We start from the raw sequence: 6,942 nt of genomic DNA on the forward strand, positions 1-6,942 counted from the left end.
TGGAGAACACGACCATACTCATTCATGTATGTAGTTTTGTTTTGACAGAAACTATATGGTCAGCAAGCTTAAAATATTTACTACCTGACAGTTACTGGAAAAGTTTGCTGACCCCTAGTTTAGCACAATCTAGACAGTATAATTATGGAAATAAATAATATCTACTTGGGGGTACAATGCATCAACTTTGTCTAAGCACTAGTTATTGTACCAAGTAGTAACTTAATAAACAGTGCACTATGAAGGTCAGTTTTATGTATAAACTTGACTAGGATATAAGTCCCTAGTTATTCAATCAATCCAATATTAATGTAGGTTCTGCTGTAAAGGTATTTTGTAGAGGTAAAGTCCATAATCTGCTGATGATAAGTAAAGAAGGTCATCCTAGATAATCTAGGTAGGCATGAAACTGAGGATTACAAGAATAATAAATTTCCAGCCTGCCTTTCCTGATGGCCTGCCCTGCAGATTTCAGACGTGCCTCACCAGCCCTCATAATTGCATATGCCAATTGCTTGCAATAAATCCCTTTATATACATATATTTAATACAGCACTTTAAAGGAGGGGTTCAAAATATAAGTTCCATGGACTGGGATCCTACTTGTTCAGTTATTTTGGTTAAATCCTGACAGATTCATGTATCTTTGTGACCTGAAGAAGTTAAAGCTCACTCCAGTAAAGGAGTTTATTTTCCATACCAGAAAGGATGTATTAAAACATGTCAAAATCTTTTTATAGGAGGCTTGAGAAGTAGTATTATTATCATAATTTTGCCCTGACCTAATAAAAGACCTGATAAAAAATGGCATTAAGATTTTTAATAGATCATCTATTTCAATCCATTATGCAATTCTCATTTCTTTGATTTGAATATTGTCAAAGCTAACTTACTATTAACAAAAAATTATTTCCTTCTTAAAATCCCATGTAGTTCCTCTAACTCTATGACATTCAGAAGATATACTAACTTTCCTCAGTGACAAAGGTTACTTCCTAATTTATTAGTTCTGCCTGATGTTCAGTTAGGGGGAAAAAGTCAAACCAAATCAAAAGAGGAAAACAAACAAAGCTTATTTTCGGTTTGTGTAATCTTTTGTTTGAATGTATCAGCATTGTATTTCATTTTATGTGAAAGGAAAGAATGCCCTTTGACTTTGCTTATCAAATAACCTTCCTTTATCATTGAGGGCAAAGACCTGAAATACTGTTTTTTCCAGCCTTCTGCTTTGCAAATAAGTTCCCCTCATCCTCTGACCCACCACTAAATTCAGTATTCACAGTCTTCATACCTCATTGTTTTCATTTGCCAGAATGCAAAATATAACACTGAAGGGACATTGGTCCATAGTATTAGGCCAAAGGTCTATTTGACAATTGGAGTGACTTACTCTGAACAGAAAAGTTATTATTTATTTTTAATTAGCAAAAAAAATTGAATCTATGGTTATATTTTAAAAAGGTATAGACAGTGAATTTAAAACTAATTTCATCATTCTTAATCTTATATAAAAGATTATTGTATTAGATGTTGTATTTCCTGGGATCTCAGCTTGATTTTTTAAATTATTACTTGTATGATTGACCAATTACTTAATGTCCCTGAGACTCCAATCTCCTCTGTGTAAATAAGAATAATTATAATTTTTTGTTTACACAGTGTTATTTTCAATATCAGGGCAAAGTTGTTTTGAGAACTCTGGGGCCAAAGGTAATATTATTTTCAGGGGCAGTGATATGGTTTGGCTCTGTGTCCCCACTCAAATTACATCTCAAATTGTAATTCCCATGTGGTGAGGAAGAGATCTATAAACTCCATGTGTCAAGGCATATAAGTGATTGGATTATGGCAGCAGTTTCTCCCATGCTGTTCTTGTGATAGTGAGTTCTCATGAGATCTTACGGTTTTATAAGCGGAAGTTTTTCCTTTTTTGCTCTCTTCTCTCTCCTGCCGCCTTGTGAGAAGGTGCCTGCTTTGCCTTCTCCCATGCTTGTAAGTTTCCTGAGCCCTTCCTAGCAATATGGAACTGTGTGTCAATTAAATCTTTCTTTATAAATTATCCAGCCTCAGGCAGTTCTTTAAAGCACTGTGAGAATGAACTAATACAGGCAGTGTCATAGACTCTTTTGCGAATATAATAATGACCACAGGTGTTTTCCTTAGAGACACCAACATATTACCAATGATGTGAATTTTTTGCTCATGAGCACAGTATGTTCACAGTCCACTGGAACACTATCTTTGAGCTGGTCCATGGGACTTATATTTTGAACTCCTCCTTTAAAGTGCTATGTTAACATAGTACTATTTTATGTAAATGTACATTATAAGCAGTCTGAAATCAATAAAATAAGTGTTGCATGCTTATGTTTTCCCCATTATTTTAAATACATATATTCACATGCATTTATTCATATATTTCTCACAGCAAGCTTCCAAAGTAAGTACTATAATTATCCCAGTTCTATAGTCAGAGGAGACTAAGGCACAGAGATGTTAGGTAGCAGGACTGGAAATTGGTGGGGAAGTCTGAGTCCAGGGTTTGGAACCTGCCATGCTATGTTCTGTCCTGTATTTAACACAAGGGCCACACAAGAGCTTGCGCCTAGAGGAGGGCTTGATTCCTTTGATTGTGTGTGTGAGCACCAGCCAGGGTGTCAGAAATCTGCACTGTAACCATGCCTTTTTTAATTTTTAATTTTTGTGGGTACATAGTAGGTATATATATTTATGGGTTGAGATATTTTGATATAGACACGCAATGCATAATAATCACATCAGGGTAAATTGGGTATCCATGGCCTCAAGCATTTATCCTTTGTGTTACAAACAATTCAATTATACTTTTTAAGTTTTAAAATGTACAATTAAATTATTTTTTACTGTAGTCACCCTGTTGTGCTAGTGTATATTAGATCTTATCCATTCATTCTAACTATTTTTTGAATCATTAACCATCCTGACTACCACCCTAAAACCTCTACTACCCTTCCCAGCCTCTGGTAACTATCCTTTTACTCTCTATTTCCATGAGCTCAATTGTTTTAATTTTTAGCTCCCACAAATAAGTGAGAACATGCAGATTGTCTTTCTGTGCCTGGCTTATTTCACTTAATATAATGGCCTCCAGTTACACCCATGTTGTTGCAAGTGACTGGATCTTATTCTTTTTTAAGGCTGAGTAGTACTCCATTGTGTATATTGAATAGTGTGAATAGTGCTGCAATAAACATGGGAGTGGAGATATCTTTATGATACCCCGATTTCCTCTTTTTTGGACATATACCTAGCAGTGGGATTGCTGGATCATATGGTAGCTCTATTTTAGTTTTTTGAGGAACCTTCATAGTGATTATACTAATTTACATTTCCACCAACACTATATGAGGATTCCCTTCTATCCACATCCTTACAACTCCAAAAGCTTGCTTGGTACTCTACCCACTGTGGCCATGCTGGTATCTAAGGTGCAAGACAAAGTCCCCTTTCCTTTTCCCTCTACTTTCCTGAAGCGGAAGGTGTTTCTCCCCATAGCTACCAAATCTGGGAATGTGCTGAATCTCACCTGAAGCCAGCAAGTCTCAGAATCTCACCCAAGGCCCACAGCATACTACATAAGTATTGATGCTGGTTATTCAAGGCCCAAAGGCTTGTTAGTCAACAGGTGATGGATCCTTCCAGGACTTCATCATTCCCTTCAAGGCAGCAGGTTCCCTTCTGGTCCCGAGTGTGTCTAGAAATGTTGTCTGGGAGCTAGTGCCTGGCCAAGGTGGCCTGATGACTCTGACTTGCAACACTAAAACTGAGAGGATTTCCATTTAGACACTCAATCCTGTAGTCAACATACACAGACACACAAACTTACATACATACATACACACGTACAACTCAGCTAAAATACTTAAGGAAAGGCATTGAAAAGGGGAAAAATGTGATCAAATATATCCAATCATTTTAAGATATTTTGTGATTAACATTACTCACTGGCTAAGTTTTGCACTTCTAATTATAGTGATAGTCTTTTCAAGATCATTTGTTCTTTTGACCAGGAGTAGTAAATTGTTCTTATTACTCATTCCTAATACACCACAAAAAATTTTAAATTCTCTAAAAGCATAGCCCAACTTATTATCATCTTTATCACTATTATTATTACCATTAATTATTTTCTCCAACTTGTTTTCTCATTTTTATAAGCTAGAATGGAAAAACAAAATAAGAAGAAAATATTAGAATATTTTTTAATTTGTAAATTATGGTTTAGAAAACACAAGACAATTGTTCAGTTTTATTTTATTACACTTCATTAGAAGTGGCCTACATTTTATTGTTCTTTAAATAAAAATGGATAATTTGATATGGTGGTAGGTTTACACTACCAAGAAATAGATCCAATATTCTAAGAGCTACTGATGTCACTGTGTGACAAACCTGCACATGTACCCCCTTAATCTAAAATACAAAGTGCAATTATTTAAAAAAATAAAATAAAAGATGCTGATAAAGGTGAGGGAAAAGCAATTTAGATGATGGTATTGAGATACTAATGCTAATTCTTAGATAATATAACTAACTTAATCTAATTTCCCCAACCCCATTTGGACACTTTTGAGAAAAGTACAGATAGTTCCCAGCAACGAAGTTCCCAAGTCTGTACAGAGTGCCACGCATGGGGACACAATTTCTGATTATTCTTCTCTAGGTCTATAGAAAGCAAAAAGGCAAGGTATAATGTTGAGAAATAAAATATATATATATTTTTCTGACTATACAGCTTTTTTCTTAAACTTCTCAGTTCTATAGTGACTGATTATTACTTCTCAAAATTGCTTGGGTTTTTTTTTTTTTTCTCCAGAATGCATAGTATAGCAGCAGAAGGCACAGTTAACTTTCCCAATAGGGATGGTTGAAATGTCACACCAAATGTATAGGGTTCATGTTTAAATTTTGATGTTGCTGTATTAACAAACATGGAAGCAGTGACATTTCTATACTCCAACATGAAGCAGATGTCAACCATCTTCAGTGTGTTCTAAGCAGATTTAGAGATGCATTACCAAAGTTGAAGTCATTTAAAAATTCCTTTAAGAATATGACCTGAATATTGGAAGTATTAATAAAAATTTTCCCAGTTAAGCATTATAAAAGCCTTATTATGATATAAATTACTCTAATTTTGTTTCTTAAAATAAATACGTTTAATTATCATTTAGCCACAATTTCCTCAAATCATAGTTGAAATTTTAATAGCTATTCTCTATAGGTATCTTTGTTAATTGATTCAATTTTTCTGTATTCTTCACTTAAAAAGAGACAACTTTTTCTTGGCCTCCATGTTTTTTAAGCAACTTAACAATAGCATGATTGTTAGTACCATCTATAAATATAAAGGCCATATGTAATAAAGAGCTGATTGATATGGTTTCATGTAATTCAAACAAAATGACTGAATATTTTTACTTGACTGCTCCCACAGCCTAATAGAAATAATTCTCCCTTATGATCATTCTGTAGATGTTGCCTTTAAATGTGAGGTCAAAATTCTCTTTATTTTTTAAAATTTTGTTTTAGGTTCAGGGGTAAATGTGAAGGTTTGTTACATGGGTGAACTCATGCACGGGGGTTTGTTGTACAGATGATTTCATCATCCAGGTATTAAACCCAGTACCCAATAGTTATTTTTCCTGATCCTCTCCCTCCTCCCAGACTCTTCCCTCAAGTAGACCCCAGTGTCTGTTGTTCTCTTCTTTGTGTTCATGAGTTCTCATCATGTAGCTCCCACTTATAAGTGAGAACATGCAGTATTCGGTTTTCTGTTCCTCTGTTAGTTTGCCAATAATAACAGCCACCACACTGCACTGTAGCCTGAGCAACAGAGCGAAAGCCTGTCTCAAGAAAAAGAGTAATAGCCTCTAGCTCAATCCATGTTCCTGCAAAAGACATGATCTTGTTCCTTTTTATGGCTGCATAGTATCCCATTGTGTATATGTACCACATTTTCTTTATCCAATTTGTCATTGATGGGCATTTAGGTTGATTCCATGTCCCTGCTATTGTGAATAATGTTGCAATGAACATTCACGTGCGTGTTAACACAATCAACAAGCATATGAAAAAAGCACAATATGACTGATTATTAGAGAAATGCAAATCAAAACCACAATAATATACCATCTCACACTAGTCAGAATGGCTATTATTAAGAAGTCAAAAACAAACAAACAACACAGATACTGGTGAGATTACAGAGAAAAGGGAACACTTATACACTGTTGGTGGGAGTATAAATTAGTTCAACCATTATGGAAAGCAGTATGGTAATTTCTCAAAGAGTTAAAAGCAGAATTACAATTCCACCAAGCAATCCCATTACTGGGTATATACCCAGAGGAAAATAAATCATTCTACCAAAATTTTCTTTAAATAGTTTGCAAATAATGCAAATATATAAACATAATGACTTCACACTCTAGACTACACTATTTTTCTCATTAAAACATACTCTTTCCACAAAATGAGCACAATACCACCCACATACTAAGATTCAGGTAGCACTTCTACCCCCCAAAATATCTCATTTACCAGTCCCCTATTTCTGAAATTTCATTATTAGAACTGTATATTGCTGATTTCTCTTCCTGCTTGAAACACAGTTAATTCATACATATGATGGCCTTATATGTAGAATGATTTAGTATGGAGATATTTTGTTACAGCAGCTTTTGTTATAGGTAAAATAGAACATTATGGCTCTAGAAATCAGAAAAATGAGGAAATAGCTTCAAAGGAGGAAATAAGTCATTGAAAAACATGCTTCACCAGGTTCACAAGGTTATCAGCAGCTAGTTAGTTTTGGTAAAAAAAAAAAAAAAAAAAAAAAAAACTATATTGATTTTGAGTGGTCTAGATTAAAGGGGATTAAGCTAAGGATGTTGGAAACCA

This window comes from Pan paniscus, chromosome X (genome assembly GCF_029289425.2).
Source record: "Pan paniscus chromosome X, NHGRI_mPanPan1-v2.0_pri, whole genome shotgun sequence".
NCBI classification, from domain to species: domain Eukaryota; kingdom Metazoa; phylum Chordata; class Mammalia; order Primates; family Hominidae; genus Pan; species Pan paniscus.